The 23,773-nt window shown below is 42.8% G+C and overlaps 1 pseudogene across 1 annotated transcript in view; it reads right to left on the reverse strand.

The window, feature by feature from the left end:
- Window positions 1-5,010: 5,010 nt before the first annotated feature.
- Window positions 5,011-23,773, reverse strand: part of LOC109867422 (proline-rich protein 5-like) — a 61,359-nt pseudogene continuing 42,596 nt past the window's right edge. Inside the window, exons 5-11 of the transcript XR_002251804.2 lie at window positions 8,191-8,239; window positions 8,023-8,080; window positions 7,418-7,509; window positions 7,048-7,188; window positions 6,814-6,952; window positions 6,433-6,720; window positions 5,011-6,264 (exon numbers count right to left, since the gene is read on the reverse strand). The product of XR_002251804.2 is annotated as a proline-rich protein 5-like (transcript). The remainder of the gene's footprint in view (window positions 6,265-6,432; window positions 6,721-6,813; window positions 6,953-7,047; window positions 7,189-7,417; window positions 7,510-8,022; window positions 8,081-8,190; window positions 8,240-23,773) is intronic.

Raw genomic sequence — 23,773 nt, forward strand, 5'->3', positions numbered from 1 at the left:
TCGGGGAGGCAAGATCAGGTGGGACCCTTCTAGCCAATGAGAGGGCAGATACGAGTGCGATAACAGGCACAACTTCGACATAAAGTATTTTCTCTCTAAATGTATACTTAAATCCGTACACGCGTAACAACCTAAGTATTGTGAAACTACACGAAACAAATAAACCATTACATTTTTTGTTTACCAAATTCGACACTCAATGACCTCCATACAAAAACTCCTCGCTTAGTGAGCGAATAAAACGCCACCTGCTGGAGAATACAGATTTTGGGCCCAGTTATCCCTCGCCTCTGATTATATTGACAAGATAGACGTGACCGCTCTAACAATGGAAATACATGTTATACTCACAGATGGAAGGCAGGCGGTAGGAGGCGAGATCAGGTGGGACTATTCTAACCAATGAGAGGGCAGATACCTGTGTGAGCAAGACGCCATAGAGATAGTTAGGACTCAATCTTTGTGTCTGTGCCATTATAAACTGGGTGGTTCGAGTCCTGTATGGCCGTGGTATATCAGACCGTATACCACAGGTAAGGCAAAATATTTATTTTTACTGCTCTAGTTGCGTCGTGCATGAGAACAGCCCTTGCTAGCCGGCCAACTAAAGCTAACACAGTCAATTCAAACCATGCAGCTAGAATATCAGCAAAGTAGCTGCATTTAATTTAGTTTGACCTGTTTTTCTATTGGCATTTTTTTTTGCATATATCCATTACAATTATGTTGATTCATTTCGACTGACTGAGAAAAGATGTCCTGCTAGTCCTGATACAAAAATTCAGAATAGGACAGTGGAGATCGAATTTCAATATTGAAACGATGCTGCAAATGTTGAGACAGACATCAATGTTTGTACAAACCCCGGTAGTTACAAACCAAATGTTAGGCTAGAAGCAAGGGGAAATAATGTCTAGATGCTTTTTACAGTGGAGATCAAGTTAATGAATTGGCTGGACTGAAGGGACACTGGCTGCGCAGGGAATTCTCAGATGGAACGGAAAACAAGATGCCCATTTTTGCGTCACAGGATTACCGTTAAACGTTTTTTAGTATGGTTTAGAATATGTCTCAACCAATCACAATGCTTGTTTTGACCAACCCTTTGCAGAACAACGTTCTTCAGCCGCCACAGCCACATTGATGTTCGAAGGTAGAACGGGGCTAGTGACTGTTTCATCGAAAGTATACTATAGGGGCTTGGGAATATAATTACATTGCTAAAGTAGGCACATATTTTGTAGGAAACAACTTTGCCATCATCGTATTGTCAAATTTACTTTAGACAGATCGCAATGTTGTCATTAGCTAGCAAAGCTTGTGAAAAATAGATAGTAATGCTAATGTTAGCTAGTTAAAATCTGGAGGTCTCCCCTCAATCGTTGTTAGGTAGCTAACATACTGCATCTAAAGTCAATCTGGCGAGAAAATGTTTGCTCCTACCAATTATTTGCATTTTTTTTTAGAAATGACATGTTTTCAAGCCACAGTAATGCACTTTAGAAAAAAATCTTCACCAGCGCCCAATGTGGATGCCTTGAGTAGAATACTCAGTTGGTCATTAGTCCTAAACTTTATCAATAAAACGTCACAATAAGGTGCTGAGCGCTAGATTCGCCTGCTGATGGGCAATGAGATCCCCAGCTCAGCTAAAAGCATTGACAAATTGGTGCCGTTTTCAAGGTATTGTTAAATAAATGTTAACTACGATCAACAAAAATACAAACGCAACATGTAAAGTGTTGGTCCCATATTTCATGAGCTGAAATTAAAGATCCCTGTAATGTTCAAATTTTGAGCACAAATTTGTTTACGTCCCTGTTAGTAAGCATTTCTCCTTTGCCAGGTTAATCCATCCCCCTTACAGGTGTAGCATATCAAGAAGCGGATTAATATATTGATAAATGTCATCTTGTCCGAAAGAGATTTACAAGGTTATCAAAACGTCACGCCAGGGTAAACCTACACATAACACAGAACGTTAAGAGGCCTGGAAAATATGTTTCCTGCACAATTTCCCCCCTTTTTTCATAAAGCTCTTTTGTGGAATAAGTCATTGTTCTACCCCAGCTGGCATGAGAGGAATATTGACTTTGTTCTTGATATTTTCGACAACAAGGGTAATATTCTCACATATGAACAATTTATAACATTGAAAGAGTTTCCAATACCTTTCAGATAGTTTATTTCTGTGATCAAAGCCGTTCCCAGTGGTCTAACTACACTTATGAAAAGTCATCTTAATTTTGGGAATGATCACAAAGTTTATCCAGAACTCAGATTGGAAGGCGTGGGTTTACTTGAGAAATCTTGTTGTAATAAATATACAAGACAAATTCTTCATTCACAAAACCAACTTACACCGAGAGGAAAGTTTTTCTGGAACATGCTTATTCCTGACATTGTCTAGAGAAATGCATGGTTAAGGCCTTACAAATACTGTATACCAAACAAAGTTAAGGAAGTGCACTTCAACATTTTGCATAAGATATATCCATGTAATTCTATGATTTCCACATTTTTGGCTATTGATGATATCTGTGTTTTCTGTGAAAAAGAAGGTGAGAATCTGTCTCACTTGTTCTTTGAATGTAAATTTGTGTCAGAATTTTGGGAAAACCTTGCAAAGTACTTAAGTACCATTATGAACACTGCCTATAATTTTTAAATAAAATATATATGTTACTATTGCAATGATAACAAAACCACTGAAATGATTGTTATTTTTTTAAATTCTTGTTGCCAAATACTTTATACACAAACAAAAATTCCAAAATTCTAAACCAAAATTACACATTTTTCTGATTGAATTTAATTATCTTATTAAAATACTAACCCTAGTGAATAACAACAAGAATAACATCTTCATGAATCATTATAATAAGATATTTTCAGAGTGAATATAATTGCACTTAAATTGTTTCTTTTTTGTATTTATATTTTTTGTATGTTTGAGCATTGTTAATACCTGTGTTTGGTTTGCTAGACATGTTTGATGTAGCAATGTAAGTTGATTTTTGTATTATGAATAAAATACATTTATAATTTAAAAAACAAAAAAATACAATATAAAAAACACAGCCCTTTAAGTGTTAGGATTTATGGGTATTATGACCCCTCCTCTTAAACGAAATGACGGCTTGCCTCTTATCCAATCATCGTTCCCTTATGCCATAGTTTGTACATCTCAATTGTTATATTGCTTAAATAGGTCTCTCATTAGTATCTTAGTTATAATTTTAGGCAATGTTGGAATGATGCATTTCATTGTTTTGCTTACTTTGTGTATTATAAATAGCTCATGTGCTTTTCTTCACCAGGAGGGGACACTATATAATGTTTTTGGGTCTGTAACCATGTTTGCCAGTGACAGTCCCTTCCCATTCAAATACTGTATTCTCTTTCAACAAGAAGTTTAGTAATAGACCCATGTAATTTCGGTTGATATAGCCAGGGTTGTTTTGTTTGCGCAATGTGCTGTCTGTGCGTTGGTATATGGTCTATAAAAGGGGATCCTCGTGATTGTATTTTCCTTACTTTTTAGAGCACCTAATAAAATACTTCAAATGGTAGGCTAACCGCATCTCTCTCTCTCTCTCTCTCTCTCTCTTTGTGTCTTTGTCTCTGTGTGGTGGCTTAGAGCATAGTCAGAACTACAAATGTTTGATTATTCCATGCAAAACAATTGCGCATATTTAGCTCTATCATCAGAGTAATTCAGCAAATAACGTCATGCTTTCCGTGATCAGTAAACATCAATTGATCATGTAATTTCAGATATGTATGGTATAGCCTCACGATATCGCTCAATATTGGCCACCGCCATTAATAGGATATTTGAGTGATATAAAATAAAAGTGAGCTATACCGGAGTATGTATAGTGTATAGTCCTTTTTGGCCTCTGCCTGTCAAGCAGGAGAAGGATGACATTTGCAGATGTAGGCTACTGTTAGCTGATAATGTTTACTTTGCAAACTACTGGTTGAAACTTTGTACAGTTGGCTAAACATAGTGGTGAGTAGACCTAATGTACTTCTTTTCTCCAACCAATGTAGGCCTACCTAGCAAAGTTAACTAACATTATCCCCTTTTCAACCTCTTTTTTTTAAGAGCGTATTTTATCACAATTGCTGCTGACAGACATGATAGGCTACAGTGATTGATTTACCACGTTGAATTGGCTAGCTAACATATCACCTCAATATGGCTAGTTAACGAGCTAACTTTAAGGAGATAAACTAGATGGCTATATACAAATATTGTTTGAGTTTCTTGCCATCTATAGTGGGGATGACAGTAGTCCGACTGGCAACTTTACCAGGACGAGGATTTGCCGATGTTAAGCTCTTTTCAAAAGCCTAATCTCTGGTAAAGCAAGCTAAATGTGGATAGGCCCTCTAGAATCTGAAATGACATGAACAATAGTTTACTGATCATGAAAAGCATGCATTTATTTGGTGCATAACTCTGATGGAGCTACATGTGGAATAATCGGAAATGTGGTGTTCTGACTGCTCTTCAAGAGGTGATATTAAACCCAAATAGTTCTAACATTTATTTAATCATCTCTAGAAAACGGCATGCAGTTGTCAATGGTTTTAGCAGAGATGGTGGTCTCCTTACCCCCCAGCAGCCAAATCTAAGGCACAGCACTGTATTGTGAAGTTTTGTTGATAACGACCTATAACGGGTTATGTCCATGATGACTACTCTATCTCTATGACAACAGGCACAACTCAGATAAAGTCGTTTTTTTCAAAGTAGCTTAAATGCCACGTGTGTCCACATAGTGTATTAGTAACAATCTAAACATTATGAAACTTCCTCACGTAGCAAATTAGCAATTACATTTGTTTTTGGCAGTCTTTGACCACCATACAAAAATTCCTTACTTCGTGGGTTTATTTTCACGGACAGATATATATATTTTTTGCCCTGTGGGAACCTCTCGCTTTGCCTCTTCCTCTCAGATGAAATAACATTTTATTTAAGAAGGCAATGAAAATCTGTACTTAGCCACTGAAATTTTTATTAAAATCTGATATCACAAATTAATGATAATTTACAATCATGGATAAAAAGGGTTTAATTACAGATAAAAAAAGAAAAGCAAAGTATACAAAAACGGTTGAGGTAAAACATCATAAAAATAGCTTCAGTTAAAAAGGCCTTATTGAAGTCACAAGTTAAGTTAAAAAGCTTACTTCACAATATCTAGCTGTCCTAAAAAACAAAAATGTATTTACAGTTGAAGTGCCGCACAACACAGTGAATGATACAACATTCAATATCATTAAACGCTCATTTTCTCTTCCTATGTAAACAGTAAACAAACAATGAAATGTAATTATTATGTAAATCATAACATGACTGCTTTATGACCTTTGAAAAGAGGATGATAGACCGGTCCCAGATGTATTTTAGCCATCTCCTCTGACTATCATTTTCACACCATACATGTTTGGCATGACAGTGAAAGAACACAGAGGGGAGAGGGAACATACAGATGGGACAAGCCAGGTTAATACATACTGGACTATGCAGGTTCTTAGAATGAGGAGCAAGATGTGACCAAATCATATTCACATACTCTATTTACTCCAAAAGACTTTCTGGTAACTGCAGTTCTCCCAAGCTTTGTAGAAAACCCAGACACAATCCAAGGGCCCACATCCAAATACCCACAGGTTATGGCATCATAGTGGTGAGAGCTAAGTTTCAAAACACACAAAACACATCCCCAAAAAATGCAGACTTATCAGATCGAATCAAATGCTTAGAAAAGTTAGTTTTTTCTTCTCCAAGGAAATGCTGACTAAAAAGAGGTATCTTGTGGAGAGGAGTATGGAGTGCACTTAGCCACAAAATCCTTGTAAGGATGAGGTTGCCTCTAGCCTAAAGACTTCCCTCCAATGTCTAAGCTAAGATATTTGGGGAGGGCAAGCTGATCCTATACGTGTGCCTAAGGCGCACCTTCTACCCATGATTCCCTCTCTACACAGTGCTCTGCCTGCTCTCCCGACCATAACCCACTGACTCCGAGCAGCAGGGTGGGAATTCTATGAATATCCCATCTAAATCTGTGTCCAGGGACTCCAGCACCTGTCCAATGATGGTCTCTGGGCTGGAAGATCCACTGGGGGGAGAGGAGGGGGCACCATTGACCATGTCTGTGAGGGTCATTGTTACCTCCGTCCTGTAGAGGGGTCCTGGGGAGTGGAGAGGGGGGATTAAGGGGGAGAGGAGAGGAGACTCCATAGTTCCTGCCAGAGGGAAGGTTGTCAGTTAGGATCAATCAGTCTGGCAAGAGTATTTTTCGTATTTTTCCTACTATGGCAACTTTTCCACCCTGCGCCTCTGGAAGTTTACAGTTTGTAGTGTATGCATAGTTTAACCTAGTAAGGACCTAGTGAGGAGGACTGAGGCCCTACCTGTGGACTGTGGAACCACACAGAGCCTGTTAGCAGAGGCGCTGGAGGTGGATGGGTCAATTCCAGAGGCAATGTCGGTGTAGGCCAGGCCTTGTTCCTCTAGGCAGGAGATGATCTCACAGGCAGAGTGGCGTCGGATGCCCCCGCTGCCCACCGAGCTGGCATCAGGGTCGTACTCTGCCACGGGCGTCAGGAGGAGAGGGATGTTGTAACTCTTAGAACGAACCACAGGGTTCTTAGATGGCTGGTCTACAGGCTGCTTAGGCCAGCACCACTGGAAACGATTCTCTGTGGGAGGGATAGAGTGTGTAAGAGAAGGAGAGTAAAGGAGAGGGAAAACGTAGTGGAAGAACAGTGAACAGGGCAGTATATGTATCTTACCAAGCACACAGGAGCAATGTGCCACGCTGCCGTCTCCAGAGTAGAGACCGTGGGTGCCCAGGTAAGGAGAGACCACCCTCTGGACCAGAGACTCCAGACGCAGGTAGTCCTCACTCACACCCCGCGACTCATGGACACCCTACAGAGAGAGAGAGAAGACAGGTCAGAGCGTGTGTGTGAGTGAGGGACATAAAGAGACAGAGAAAAGGAGAGAGAGAGGTGTTCTGTACATACCTGCAGTATAAGCAGCATTTGCGTGACGGAGGGGGGAATGCGGGCGCGAGGCCGAGACAGAGCATCCTCCAGCTTCACACTCAGAACTATGGTGTTCCTGAAATGGAGCAGAGCCAGCTGTCTCACACTGGGCTCCTTACCCTGCAGAAAGAAAGGAGAGAAGAAGGGGAGAGGTAGAAAGAGGAATGGAGCGAAGGGTGAGGCGAGGGGGATGTAGGGTTATGAAAACACAGCTTTAATTCCCTTAGAGAATGTTCTTCTTTATTGTCTGCTGAGAGAGAATCAGAGAGAGAGAGAGAGAGAACAGGTTCGAGGAGAGTCAGGACAGAGAGAGATAGAGTGAGAGAGAGATGAGGAAGGAGAGTGATACCTGTACTGGGTGAAAGATGGCCTGTAGCATGTTGAGAACATCACAGAAGAAAAAGTCCCATGTCTCTGCCAGAGAGTCCAGTAACTTCTGACCTGAACACCAAAGGAGGAGCAAACCAACTGCTGTTAGTACTAAAATAATCTCACAAAGCACAGCAGTTTGGGACCTATAGTCTCAGTTGACTTTGGTGCGTTAAGCACAGAACATCACAGACCCTGACAAAGGTAACCCTGACAAAGGTAACCCTGACAGAGGTAACCCTGACAGAGGTAACCCTGACAGAGGTAACCCTGACAAAGGTAACCCTGACAAAGGTAACCCTGACAAAGGTAACCCTGACAAAGGTAACCCTGACAAAGGTAACCCTGACAGAGGTAACCCTGACAAAGGTAACCCTGACAAAGGTAACCCTGACAGAGGTAACCCTGACAGAGGTAACCCTGACAGAGGTAACCCTGACAGAGGTAACCCTGACAGAGGTAACCCTGACAAAGGTAATGTAAGCTTCAGTTCAATTATTTTTATTTGGAGCACTGACTGCTCTCGCTACTGTCACTGTTAACACATCTACTACAATTCTATGAAAAGTAAGACACCACAAATACCTTCGTAGAATCTTATTTTGTCCCGGAGAATAACCATGCCCTTTGTCAGCAACTGGTTCTGAGTGAGAGGTTCAATAAAGCAAGCGCTGGTAAAAATGTATATTATGGCCCAATCAGAAACAATCTATCCATGATATTATTTCACCATTTAGCAGTAACATCACCTACCTGGAGGTATTCTGTGAAAAACGACCCCAGCTCTGTTTTCAATAGGTGCCTGAGTAAACAAAGTCAAGAGTGTTAACACACATGAACAGAGCCTACATTTGTCTTGTGCAATACACTGATAACACAAAACAGGTAAATGCTTCAAAGCCATCTATGTGAAATTAGATACTATATTATTGTGTAGGTATATATACACAACATTACAAAAAGTATATGGACACCTGCTCATCGAACATCTCACTTGTATTTGTATTTATTATGCCAAGGCAGCAGCTACTCTTCCTGCGGTCCAGAAACATTTAGCCAGTTATACAATTTTAAAAACTTGACAATACATTCACAGATTTCACAACACACTGTGTGCCCTCAGGCCCCTTACTCCACCACTACCCCATAGCTACAATACAAAATCTATGTGTACGTGTGTGTGTATAGTGCATATGTTATTGTGTGTGTGTATGCATGTGTCTGTGCCTATGTTGGCTTCACAGTCCCCGCTGTTCCATAAGGTGTATTTTTAACTCTTTTTTTAAATCAAATTTTACTGCTTGTGTCAGTTACTGTGGAATAGAGTTCCATGTAATCATGACTCTTATGTAGTACTGTGTGCCTCACATAGTCTGTTCTGGACTTGGGGACTATGAAGAGACCTCTTGTGGCATGTCTTGTGGGGTCTGCATGGGTGTCCATGGGTGTCCTGCTGCTCGGAGTCAGTGGGATATGGTCGGGAGAGCAGGCAGAGCACTGTGTAGAGAGGAATCATGGGTAGAAGGTGCGCCTTAGGCACACGTATAGGATCAGCTTGCCCTCCCCAAACATCTTAGCTTAGTTTAGAGAGACAGCTCGGTGCATTCAAAATGTCAATACCTTCCATAAATACAAGTAGTGATGAAGTCAATCTCTCCTCCACTTTCAGCCAGGAGAGACTGACATGCATATTATTAATACTAGCTCTCTGTGTATATCCAAGGGACAGCCGTGCTGCCCTGTTCTGAGCCAATTGCAATTGCAAGTCCCTATTTGTGACACTTGACCACATGACTGAACAGCAGTTCAGGTGTGATAAAACTAGGGCCTGTAGGACCTGCCTTGTTGATAGTGCTGTTAAGAAGGTAGAGCAGTGCTTTATTATGGACAGACTTCTCCCCATCTTAGCTACTGTTGTGTCAATAATGACGCGCCCACCTCAGAGAAAGACACAGCTTAATGTGAGCTCTCACATCTTTCAACATATTATTTTACAAAAGGATAGATTTGGAGTTCGATAAACTTGGATTTTTCGGCAGGTACATATGCAGGATGCTACTCTCCACAGCATGGCCTTCACTCCAGATCAAAACTCCAAACCTACGACATAATTTTGACCAAAATTAACCGGAGAGATTACTGCTTCCAAGGTTTTCTTTTTCCAACCTATACAGGGGGTGCTCTGGCCAACAAATAGCAGAGATCAGAGGATACCATTCCAACCTGGAACTGAGCCAGATACACATTCAATTAGCACTAAGGTGTGAAGTAAAAGGTCTTTGGTCCCAACAAGTGTCAGGAGTCTGTGAAGCGTCCTCTGAAGCCCCCTCCTGCTGTTCAAAGACCATTCACTGGCATTTTCTACAAGCAAACTGCCTCCAGAAATAAAAGCTTCTCCTGTTGCCTGCTGCACCGCTGATTGGGTTCCCCCTGGCGATCTGTTCACTGTCTGCCCTGGCCTGTCTCTGTCTCCCCCTGTCTGGTACAGGTACCTCCACCACACTCACCCCTCTCGCCTCCTGCACACACGCACTGTTGGGGCGAGTGACTCTGAACTTACAATGGCTAGCCCCAGGTCGTTATATATATATTTTCATTATTGTGCATTTTGCTATTTGCCTCATGACTCCTGCATACTTTGTTGACTACAAACATTCTTTACCCAACCGTGGGACAGACTGTTTGTTCCCACAGTCGGGACTCTGACTCTCTATTGGTTACATGGACTTTTGGCCTCCCGTCCTATTCTAACCACCTCTCGCAGGCTTTGTATTCATGTTAAATAATTACAACTTAGCATTAATACTGGAGTGATATACAGTAGGGAGAACAAGTATTTGATACACTGCCAATTTTGCAGGTTTTCCGACTTACAAAGCATGTAGAGGTCTGTAATTTTTATTATAGGTACACTTCAACTGTGAGAGACGGAATCTAAAACACAAATCCAGAAAATCACAATGTATGATTTTTAAGTAATCAATTTGCAAATTATTGCATGACATAAGTATTTGATCACCTACCAACCAGTAAGAATTCCAGTTCTCACAGACCTGTTAGTTTTTCTTTAAGAAGCCCTCCTGTTCTCCACTCATTACCTGTATTAACTGCACCTTTTTGAACTCGTTACCTGTATAAAAGACCTGTCCACACACTCAATCAAACAGACTCCAACCTCTCCACAATGGCCAAGACCAGAGAGCTGTGTAAGGACATCAGGGATAAAATTATAGACCTGCACAAGGCTGGGATGGGCTACAGGACAATAGGCAAGCAGTTTGGTAAGAAGGCAACAACTGTTGGCGCAATTATTAGAAAATGGAAGAAGTTCAAGATGACGGTCAATCATCCTCGGTCTGGGGCTCCATGCAAGATCTCACCTCGTGGGGCATCAATGATCATAAGGAAGGTGAGGGATAAGCCCAGAACTACACGGCAGGACCTGGTCAATGACCTGAAGAGAGCTGGGACCACAGTCTCAAAGAAAACCATTAGTAACACACTACGCCGTCATGGATTAAAATCCTGCAGCGCACGCAAGGTCCCCCTGCTCAAGCCAGCGCATGTCCAGGCCCGTTTTTAGTTTGCCAATGACCATCTGGATGATCCAGAGGAGGAATGGGAGAAGGTCATGTGGTCTGATGAGACAAAAATAGAGCTTTTTGGTCTAAACTCCACTCGCCATGTTTGGAGGAAGAAGAAGGATGAGTACAACCCCAAGAACACCATCCCAACCGTGAAGCATGGAGGTGGAAACATCATTCTTTGGGGATGCTTTTCTGCAAAGGGGACAGGACGACTGCACTGTATTGAGGGGAGGATGGATGGGGCCATGTATCGCGAGATCTTGGCCAACAACCTCCTTCCCTCAGTAAGAGCATTGAAGATGGGTCGTGGCTGGGTCTTCCAGCATGACAACGACCCGAAACACACAGCCAGGTCAACTAAGGAGTGGCTCAGTAAGAAGCATCTCAAGGTCCTGGAGTGGCCTAGCCAGTCTCCAGACCTGAACCCAATAGAAAATCTTTGGAGGGAGCTGAAAGTCCGTATTGCCCAGCGACAGCCCCGAAACCTGAAGGATCTGGAGAAGGCCTGTATGGAGGAGTGGGCCAAAATCCCTGCTGCAGTGTGTGCAAACCTGGTCAAGAACTACAGGAAACGTATGATTATCTGTAATTGCAAACAAAGGTTTCCGTACCAAATATTAAGTTCTGCTTTTCTGATGTATCAAATACTTATGTCATGCAATAAAATGCAAATGAATTACTTAAAATCATACAATGTGATTTTCTGGATTTTTGTTTTAGATTCCGTCTCTCACAGTTGAAGTGTACCTGTGATAAAAAAAATTACAGACCTCTACATGCTTTGTAAGTAGGAAAACCTGCAACATTGGCAGTGTATCAAATACTTGTTCTCCCCACTTTATGTGCAGATGATGATGTGCAAGTAGAGATACTGGGGTGCAAAAGAGCAAGGGGTAAGTAATAATATGGGGATGAGGTAGTTGGGTGTGCTATTTACAGATTTACAGGCTGTGTACAGGTACAGTGATCGGTAAGCTGCTTTGACAGATTATGCTTAAAGTTAGAGAGAGAGATAAAAGACACTCACTGGCAGCAGAGAACTGGAAGGAAAGTCGTTCAAAGGAAGTGTTGGCTTTGGAGATGACCAGTGCAATATACCTTCTGGAGCACGTGCTACAGGTGGGTGTTGCTATGGTGACCAGTGAGCTGAGATAAGGTAGGGCTTTACCTAGCAAAGACTTATAGATGACCTGGAGCCAGTGGGTTTGGCGATGGATATGTAGTGAGGCCCAGCCAACGAGAGCATAGAGGTCGCAGTGGTGGGTAGTATATGGGGCTTTGGTGATAAAACAGACGCACTGTGATAGACTGCATCCAGCTTGCTGAGTAGTGTTGGGGGCTATTTTGTAAATTACATCACCGAAGTCAAGGATCGGTAGGATAGTCAGTTTTACGAGGGTATGTTTGGCGGCATAAGTGGAGGCTTTGTTGCGAAATAGGAAGCCGATTCTAGATTTAATTTTGATTTGGAGATGCTTAACGTGAGTCTGGAAGGAGAGTTTACAGTCTAACCAGACACCTTGGTATTTGCAGTTGTCCACATATTCTAGGTCAGAACCGTCCAGAGTAGTGATGCTAGTTGGGCGGGAGGGTGCGGGCAGCAATCGGTTGAAGAGCATGCACTTAGTTTTACTAGCATTTAAAAGCAGTTGGGAGGCCACGGAAGGAGTGTTGTATGGCGTTGAAGCTCGTTTGGAGGTTTGTTAACACAGTGTCCAAAGAAGGGCCAGATATATACAGAATGGTGTTGTCTGCGTAGAGGTGGATCAGAGAATCACCAGCAGCAAGAGCGACATCATTGATATATACAGAGAAAAGAGTCGGCCCGAGAATTGAGCCCTGTGGCACCCCCATAGAGACTGCCAGAGGTCCGGAACAGCAGGACCTCTTGTATAGTGGAGAAGGTGTAATGTGTAAACGGTCGGTGGAGAAGTCAGCTACGACCCGGTCCGTTTTGTTTCATGTTAATGACCTCATGAAAGACAATACAGCCACATTACCATAACTCTGTTTACACAGGAGCCTCCGTTACGAGGTTTGCGTCTAATTATTTTACAAAATGAATGAGTAAAGATGAAACTATTTGTGAAATTATGTAATGCTAGGTTAAACCGTTAACGTGAGAGAATTGTATTCCCTTTAAAGTTGAACTAAGCCATTGGCCCGCTCCCATGAGCACAGACATGATCTGGCTTTTCTACTGTTACGATTTTTTTTTAAACAGCTGAAGAAATCCTCTTCAGACCATGCATACCTCGGTCAGCTGAGGGGGCAAAGGTTTGAGTAGAGAACGCAAAAACCTCAGTCTAAGCTAATGTTGTAATGGTTGTTGAATTCCTAACCATACCACGTAGAGCATTGGCTACATGGGTACATGGGTGGAAATGGTTCAACTCTGAGACTATCGATCCCGAGAGAATAAGAGCAAATCTTAGACACTAGTCTGCAGCTAGAAATTATGTGAACCTGGGATGTGAAGACCGACAACAGCCGAAACATCTATTCTATAAGAACATTTCTGAATGGTACTCTGAAGTATCCATCCTAACAACTAAAGATTTCAGGGAAGCAGAGAGATGCTTGGATGAACTTTCCAACAGGACTGACGATTCCAACAGAGATCACGATGACACACTTGGCCTAAATATATATTGATTGCAATTATTCCAGAATAAGGGAGCGTTCATGTGCAAAGGATTAGCATTTCAATTAATATAATTAATTCATTGTCTTTCCCGGTTGTTTTTATAAGATACATTTAATGCTAGCTAGCACCTTACCTTGGCTCCTTGCTGCACTCGCATAACAGGTAGTCAGCCTGCCACGCAGTCTCCTCGTGGAGTGCAATGTAATCGGCCGTGATCGGTGTCCAAAAATGCAGATTACCGAGTTTTATGAAAACTTGAAATCGGCCCTACTTAATCGGCCATTCCGATTAATCGGTCAACCTCTAGTCCACACCCACTTCCCTTTGTCCACCAAGCCGTCATATCGGCTTAGCACACCAGTGAACCTCCCCTATCATTTCCTTGTAACCATATCTACTTTTTGTTTGTTTATGCATTTCTGTGATTATTTAGTTAATTAGTAAATAAATGATTAAGACAATTTATGTATGGATGATTCATAGTAAAGGCTGGGTTCGTGCAGATAACCAACAATTTACCACGTTTGGAATGAGACTAACATGAGGTAAAGAATAATGCATTAATTAGAAGACTAATTGATCAGATATTAAAATATCTGAAGAGTTTTATTAGGAAAATTATAACTTCGTAATCTGAAGATTTTTCTTGGTGGCCCGACTTCCTAGTTAATTACATTTACATTATTCATTTAATCACTGTTTGTTTTGTTCGATAAAGTTCCTCTTTATGTCCCAAAAACTCAGTTTTGTTGGCGCGTTTTGTTCAGTAATCCACTGGCTCAATGGAGGTCGCAACATGCAGACGAATACATCCTAATGGTACAGGTAAAGTTCGTCGAAACATGTCAAACGATGTTTAGAATTAATCCTCAGGTTGTCTATTGTCTAAATAATCGGTAATATTTAAACCGGACAATAGCGTATTCGGTAGAAAGGAAAAAGAATGATGGGGTCGTCGTTCTATCGGTCATGCGCGCAAACGAGCTCTGCTTGATTCTGCATGCCACTTCCAAAATGGTCTCATTCTTCCTAATTTTTCAGAAAACAAGCCTGAAACAATGTCTAAAGACTGTTGACATCTAGTGGAAGCCATAGGAACTGCAATCTGGGTCCTAACCATTTAGATACTCTAAATACTCAAGATGGCGTAGCAGTAGGTCGTCCTGTCCTGTCGTGTCCCTGTATATATAGTTTATTTTTCGTTTTTTACATATTTTCTCCACATATCGCTTTGAAAACATTTTGCTAAACCCTAAGCTTCCAAATACTCTCCTGCAACCCGACTCACCCAATGTAGCTATTTTTCCTAAAGTATTTATATTTACTTCGGGACCCCTCAACTGAAGCTAGCCAGCTAACCAGCGGGTATGCTAGCGGTCTCCAGCTAACCGGTCATCAGCTAACCTGTAGTTCGGAAAGCTCTCGCCTGTTCGTACAACGCGACTTTAACCAGAGCACAACGGACCTATTTATTTTTCATCCCCGGATTCCCACTGCAAACGGAACATCTTTCAGCTGGATTTTTCAGCAACTAGCTATCTAGCTAAACCGCAACCTCGGATTACTCCTGGCTAGCGTTTCCACCGACTTAGCTTGAAGCTAGCCCGGCCGTAGCACCTGTGCTACCACCGTAGCATACTCCTGAGCTACAATACCCGGGCCCACGACCGGTCTACCGATGTCATCGCATGAAGAGCAATAAACAGACTCACCCCATTCGGCCTGCTAACTGCTAGCTTGTCCAGCTCCGGCCCGCTAACTGCTACCTTGTCTAGCCCGGGCCTACAAACTGTTAGCTTGTTAGCACAGGCCTGCTAACCGCCTGAATCGCCGCGTCTCAAACGCTCACCGGACCCATATTTACTTTCTATCTCTTTTGACTTTTAATTTGTTTATACCTTCCGGAAACCTGCCTCACCCAATGTGATACGGAATCGCTATTATTTTTTATTTATTTTTAGAACACACTCAAGAACCTCCAGAAGCTAACCAGCTAACTAGCTACAAGCTATTTAGTCATTGTTAGTTTTTTTTTACCTGGATAACACTCGCCAGGCCAGCTTCCCTGCCCCATCCACCGCTGCCCCCTGGACACTGATCTCTTGGCTACATAGCTGATGCACGCTGGACTGTCCATTAATCACGGTACTCCATTCTGCTTGTTTGTTCTATCTGTTGGCCCCGTTGCCTAGTCTACGCCATTTTACCTGCTGTTGTTGTGCTAGCTGATTAGCTGTTGTCTCACCTACTGTTTTAGCTAGCTTTCCCAATTCAACACCTGTGATTACTGTATGCCTCGCTGTATGTCTCTCTCAAATGTCAATATGCCTTGTATACTGTTGTTCAGGTTAGTTATCATTGTTTTAGTTCACAATGGAGCCCCTAGTTCCACTCTTCACGCCCCTGATAACTCCTTTGTCCCACCTCCCACACATGCGGTGACCTCACCCATTACTACCAGCATGTCCAGAGATACAACCTCCCTCATCATCACCCAGTGCCTGGGCTTACCTCCGCTGTACCCGCACCCCACCATACCCCTGTCTGCGCATTATGCCCTGAATATATTCTACCATGCCCAGAAACCTGCTCCTCTTATTCTCTGTCCCCAACGCTCTAGGCGACCAGTTTTGATAGCCTTTAGCCGCACCCTCATACTACTCCTTCTCTGTTCCGCGGGTGATGTGGAGGTAAACCCAGGCCCTGCATGTCCCCAGGCACCCTCATTTGTTGACTTCTGTGATCGAAAAAGCCTTGGTTTCATGCATGTCAACATCAGAAGCCTCCTCCCTAAGTTTGTTTTACTCACTGCTTTAGCACACTCTGCTAACCCTGATGTCCTTGCTGTGTCTGAATTTGAAAATTACTCTCTCCAGAAATAAGTCTCTCACGGTTGCCGCCTGCTACCGACCCCCCTCAGCTCCCAGCTGTGCCCTGGACACCATTTGTGAATTGATCGCCCCCCATCTAGCTTCAGAGTTTGTTCTGTTAGGTGACCTAAACTGGGATATGCTTAACACCTCGCCAGTCCTACAATCTAAGCTAGATGCCCTCAATCTCACACAAATCATCAAGGAACCCACCAGGTACAACCCTAACTCTGTAAACAAGGGCACCCTCATAGACGTCATCCTGACCAACTGGCCCTCCAAATACACCTCCGCTGTCTTCAACCAGGATCTCAGCGATCACTGCCTCATTGCCTGTATCCGCTACGGAGCCGCAGTCAAACGACCACCCCTCATCACTGTCAAACGCTCCCTAAAACACTTCTGTGAGCAGGCCTTTCTAATCGACCTGGCCCGGGTATCCTGGAAGGACATTGACCTCATCCCGTCAGTTGAGGATGCCTGGTAATTTTTTTAAAGTAACTTCCTCACCATTTTAGATAAGCATGCTCCGTTCAAAAAATGCAGAACTAAGAACAGATACAGCCCTTGGTTCACCCCAGACCTGACTGCCCTCGACCAGCACAAAAACATCCTGTGGCGGACTGCAATAGCATCGAATAGTCCCCGTGATATGCAACTGTTCAGGGAAGTCCGGAACCAATACACGCAGTCAGTCAGGAAAGCTAAGGCCAGCTTCTTCAGGCAGAAGTTTGCATCCTGTAGCTCCAACTCCAAAAAGTTCTGGGACACCGTGAAGTCCATGGAGAACAAGAGCACCTCCTCCCAGCTGCCCACTGCACTGAGGCTAGGTAACACGGTCACCACTGATAAATCCATGATTATCGAAAACTTCAATAAGCATTTCTCAACGGCTGGCCATGCCTTCCGCCTGGCTACTTCAACCTCGGCCAACAGCTCCGCCCCCCCCGCAGCTCCTCGCCCAAGCCTCTCCAGGTTCTCCTTTAACCAAATCCAGATAGCAGATGTTCTGAAAGAGCTGCAAAACCTGGACCCGTACAAATCAGCTGGGCTTGACAATCTGGACCCTCTATTTCTGAAACTATCTGCCACCATTGTCGCAACCCCTATTACCAGCCTGTTCAACCTCTCTTTCATATTGTCTGAGATCCCCAAGGATTGGAAAGCTGCCGCAGTCATCCCCCTCTTCAAAGGGGGAGACACCCTGGACCCAAACTGTTACAGACCTATATCCATCCTGCCCTGCCTATCTAAGGTCTTCGAAAGCCAAGTCAACAAACAGGTCACTGACCATCTCGAATCCCACCGCACCTTCTCCGCTGTGCAATCTGGTTTCCGAGCCGGTCATGGGTGCACCTCAGCCACACTCAAGGTACTCAACGATATCATAACCGCCATCGATAAAAGACAGTACTGTGCAGCCGTCTTCATCGACCTTGCCAAGGCTTTCGACTCTGTCAATCACCATATTCTTATCGGCAGACTCAGGAGCCTCGGTTTTTCGGATGACTGCCTTGCCTGGTTCACCAATTACTTTGCAGACAGAGTTCAGTGCGTCAAATCGGAGGGCATGCTGTCTGGTCCTCTGGCAGTCTCTATGGGGGTGCCACAGGGTTCAATTCTCGGGCCGACTCTTTTCTCTGTGTATATCAATGATGTTGCTCTTGCTGCGGGCGATTCCCTGATCCACCTCTACGCAGACGACACCATTCTATATACCTTCGGCCCGTCTTTGGACACTGTGCTATCTAACCTCCAAACAAGCTTCAATGCCATACAACACTCCTTCCGTGGCCTCCAACTGCTCTTAAACGCTAGTAAAACCAAATGCATGCTTTTCAACCGGTCGGTGCCTGCACCCGCATGCCCGACTAGCATCACCACCCTGGATGGTTCCGACCTAGAATATGTGGACGTCTATAAGTACCTAGGTGTCTGGCTAGACTGCAAACTCTCCTTCCAGACTCATATCAAACATCTCCAATCGAAAATCAAATCAAGAGTCGGCTTTCTATTCCGCAACAAAGCCTCCTTCACTCACGCCGCCAAGCTTACCCTAGTAAAACTGACTATCCTACCGATCCTCGACTTCGGCGATGTCATCTACAAAATGGCTTCCAACACTCTACTCAGCAAACTGGATGCAGTCTATCACAGTGCCATCAGTTTTGTCACTAAAGCACCTTATACCACCCACCACTGCGACTTGTATGCTCTAGTCGGCTGGCCCTCGCTACATATTCGTCGCCAGACCCACTGGCTCCAGGTCATCTACAAGTCCATGCTAGGTAAAGCTCCGCCTTATCTCAGCTCACTGGTCACGATGGCAACACCCATCCGTAGCACGCGCTCCAGCAGGTGTATCTCACTGATCATCCCTAAAGCCAACACCTCATTTGGCCGCCTTTCGTTCCAGTACTCTGCTGCCTGTGACTGGAACGAATTGCAAAAATCGCTGAAGTTGGAGACTTTTATCTCCCTCACCAACTTCAAACATCAGCTATCTGAGCAGCTAACCGATCGCTGCAGCTGTACATAGTCTATTGGTAAATAGCCCACCCTTTCTCACCTACCTCATCCCCATACTGTTTTTATTTATTTACTTTTCTGCTCTTTTGCACACCAATATCTCTACCTGTACATGACCATCTGATCATTCATCACTCCAGTGTTAATCTGCAAAATTGTAATTATTTGCCTACCTCCTCATGCCTTTTGCACACATTGTATATAGACTCCCCCTTTGGTTTCTACTGTGTTATTGACTTGTTAATTGTTTACTCCATGTGTAACTCTTTGTTGTCTGCTCACACTGCTATGCTTTATCTTGGCCAGGTCGCAGTTGCAAATGAGAACTTGTTCTCAACTAGCCTACCTGGTTAAATAAAGGTGTTCTCAACTAGCCTACCTGGTTAAATAAAGGTGAAATAAATAAAATAAATAAAAAGGCATTCAATTGAAAACTACAAACATCAAAAAAATTCCACTTCCTTAGATGGATTTTCCTCAGGTTTTCGCCCGCCATATCAGTTCTGTTATACTCACAGACATTATTTTAACCGTTTTGGAAACTGTAGAGTGTTTTCTATCCAGCTTAGTTTGGGCACGCTTCTCATCCAGATGTCGAAATACTGCCCCCAAGCCATAACAAGATAACCTTGTTCTGAACACCTCCAATACAAAGGTCATGTGGTTTGGTAAGAAGAATGCCCATCTTCCCACAGGTGTGATTACTACCTCTGAGGGTTTAGAGCTTGATACAAGTACTTGGGAGTATGGCTAGATGGTGCACTGTCCTTCTCTCAGCACATATCAAAGCTGCAGGCTAAAGTTAAATATAGACTGGGTTTCCTCTATTGTAATCGCTCCTCTTTCACCCCAGCTGCCAAACTAACACTGATTCAGATGACCATCCTACCCATGATAGATTACGGAGACATAATTTATAGATCGGCAGGTAAGGGTGCTCTCGAGCGGCTAGATGTTCTTTACCATTCGGCCATCAGATTTGCCACCAATGCTCCTTATAGGACACATCACTGCACTCTATACTCTTCTATAAACTGGTCATCTCTGGATTCCTGTCGCAAGACCCACTGGTTGATGCTTATTTATAAAACCCTCTTAGGCCTCACTCCCCCCTATCCGAGATATCTACTGTAGCCCTCATCCTCCACATGAAACACCCGTTCTGCCAGTCACAATCTGTTAATGGTCCCCAAAGCTGCAGATAGCGACAGGAATGAGCTGCAACAAACACTCAAACTGGACAGTTTTATCTCAATCTCTTCATTCAAAGACTCAATCATGGACACTCTTACTGACACTTACTGTTTTGTATGATGTATTGTTGTCTCTACCTTCTTGACCTTTGTGCTGTTGACTTTGCCCAATAATGTTTGTACCATGTTTTTGTGCTGCTAACATGTTGTGTTGCTACCATGCTGTGTTGTCATGTTTTGATGCCTTGTTATGTTGTTGTCTTAGGTCTCTCTTTATGTAGTGTTGTGTCTCTCTTGTTGTGATGTGTGTTTTGTCCTATATTTACATTGTATTTATTTTTTTAATCCAAGGCCCCCGTCCCAGCAGGAGGCCATTTGCCTTTTGGTAGGCCATCATTGTAAATAAGAATTTGTTCTTAACTGACTTGCCTAGTTAAATTAAGGTTAAATCAACATGTTTAAATATGTTTTGACCATGACAGTTTACAATCCAGGGTCACTCCAAGCAGTTTAGTCACCTCAACTTGCTCAGTTTCCACATGATTTATTACACAATTTAGTTGAGGTTTAGGGTTTAGTGAATGATTTGTTCCAAATACAATGCTTTTAGTTTTATAAATATTTAGGACTAACTTATTCCTTGCCATCCACTCTGAAACAAACTGCAGTCATTTCTGTCGCTGTAGTAGCTGACGTGTATAGTTTTGAGTCATCCACATACATAGACACACTGGCTTTACTCAAAAAAGTAGGGGGCTTAGACAGCTGCCCTGGGGAATTCCTGATTCTACCTGGATTATATTGGAGAGGCTTCCTTTAAAGAACACCCTCTGTGTTCTGTTAGACAGGCAACTCCTCATTCACAACACAGCAGAGAGTGTAAAGCCATAACATATATGTTTTCCCAGCAGCAGACTATGATCGATAATGTCAAAAGCCGCACTGAAGTCAAACAAACAAGCCCTCAAACTTTTGATCATCAATTTATCTCAGCCAATCATCAGTCATTTGTATGAGTACTGTGCTTGTTGAAAGTCCTTCCCTGTAAGTGTGCTGAATGTCTGTTGTCAATTTGTTTACTGTAAAATATCATTATATATGGTCAAACACATTTTTTCCAAAAAGTTTACTAAGGCTTAGTAACAGATTGATTGGTTGGCTATTTGAGTCAGTAAAGGGGGCTTTACTATTCTTAGGTAGGGGAATTACTTTTGCTTCCCTCCAGGCCTGAGGGTAAACACTTTATAGTAGGCTTAAATAGAAAATATGGCAAATAGGAATGGAAATATCGTCCGCTATTATCCTCAGGAATTTTCCATCCAAATTGTCAGACCCTGGTGGCTTGTCATTGTTGATAGACAACAACAAAAAATGTCACCTCTTCCCCACTCACTTTACGTAATTCAAAATTACAATGCTTGTCTTTCGTAATTTGGTCAGATATACTTGGATGTGTAGTGTCAGCGTTTGTTGCTGGCTTGTCATGTGTAAATTTTCTAATCTTGCTAATGAAAAGATCATTCAAGTAGTTGGCAATATTAGTCGGTTTAGTGATTCAATGAATGATGGAGCTGAGTTTGCTTTTTTCCCAAACATTTCAGTTAAGGTGCTCCAAAGCAATTTACTATCATTCTTTATGTAATTTATCTTTCTTTCATAATGTAGTTTCTTCTTATTTTTATTCAGTTTAGTTACATGATTTTTCAATGTGCTATACGTTTGCCTATCGGTTGTGCAGCCAGACTTATTTGACATTCCTTTTGCCTCATCCCACTCAACCACACAATTTTTCAATTTCTCATCAATACACAGGGATTTAACACTTTTACAGTAATTTCCTCAATGGGTGCATGCTTATTAGTAACTGGAATAAGCAATTTCATAATTCTGTCAAGTGCAGCGCCTGTTTGCTCCTCATTACATGCCACGGACCAACAAATATTCTTTAAATCAACAACATAGGAATCACTACAAAACTTATTGTATAAGTACACTATATTAGTACACTATATTAGTACACTTGTACACTATATTAGGCCCAGCCTCTGGACATTTGGTTTTCCTAGATATGGCTACTACATTGTGATCACTACATCCAATGGACTTGGATACTGCTTTAAAGCCCATTTCTGCAGCATTGGTAAAGATGTGAATACATGTTGATGATTTGATTCCTGTGCTGTTTGGAACTACCCTGGTAGGTTCACTGAGTGGGCATCATTCCAAAATCATGGGCATTAATATGGAGTTGTCCCCCCCTTTGCTGCTTTAACAGCCTCCACTCTTCAGGGAAGGCTTTCCGCTACATGTTGGAACATTGCTGCAGGGACTTCCTTCCATTCAGCCACAAGAGCATTAGTGAGCATTAGGTCAGGCACTGGTGTTGGACGATTAGGCCTGGCTCGCAGTCGGAGATCCAATTCATCCCAAAGGTGTTTGATGGGGTTGAGGTCAGGGTTCTGTGCAGGCCCGTCAAGTTCTTCCACACCGATCTCGACAAACCATTTCTGCATGGACCTCGCTTCGTGCACAGAGGCATTGCTGTGCTGAAACAGGAAAGGGCCTTCCCCAAACTGTTGACACAAAGTTGGAAGCACAGAATCGTCTAGAATGTCTTTGTATGCTGTAGCATTAAGATGTCCCTTCAATGGAACCATGAAATAAAGCCACAGACTTTGCTGACTTTGCTTCCAGAGACAGTTTGGAACTCGGTAGTGAGTGTTGAAACCGAGGACAGACGATTTGTACGTGCAACGCGCTTCAGCACTCTGCGATCCCGTTCTCTGAGTTTGTGTGGCCCTCCACTTCGCGGCTGAGCCTTTGTTGCTCCTAGGCGTTTACACTTCACAATAACAGCATTTACAGTTGACCGGGGCAGAAATTTGACGAACTGAATTGTTGCAAAGCCGGCATCCTATGACGGTGCCACCGAGCTCTTCAGTAAGGCCATTCCACTGCCAATGTTTGTCTATGGAAATTGCATGGATGTGTGCTTGATTTTATACACCTGTCAGCAACGAGTGTGGCTCAAATAGCCGAATTCATTCATTTGAAGGGGTGTCCACATACTTTTGTGTATATATAGATTATTAATGTGTAGTTACATGTATTTACACCAAGGAATGTGAGTCTCATACAACTGCATGATATCTGGTTATTGTGCAACCCAGCTTTCTCTTTTAAACGTACTGTTTATGTTTGTTTCCAGTGCTAAGTATAAAGTACCAGTCAGAGGTTTGGACACAACTCATTCAAGAGTTTCTATTTTTACTATTTTCTACATTGTAGAATAATCGTAAAGACATCAAAACTATGAAATAACACATATGTGGGTCATATAAAATATATTTTATATTTGAGATTCTTCAAAGTAGCCACCCTTTGCCCAGATGATAGCTTTGCACGCTCTCGGTATTCTCTCAACCAGCTTCATGAGGTGGTCACCTGGAATGCATTTCAGTTAACAGGTGTGCCTAGTTAAAAGTTCATTTGTGGAATTTCTTTCCTTCT

This window comes from Oncorhynchus kisutch, linkage group LG22 (assembly GCF_002021735.2).
Source record: "Oncorhynchus kisutch isolate 150728-3 linkage group LG22, Okis_V2, whole genome shotgun sequence".
In the NCBI taxonomy this organism is placed as follows: Eukaryota; Metazoa; Chordata; class Actinopteri; order Salmoniformes; family Salmonidae; genus Oncorhynchus; species Oncorhynchus kisutch.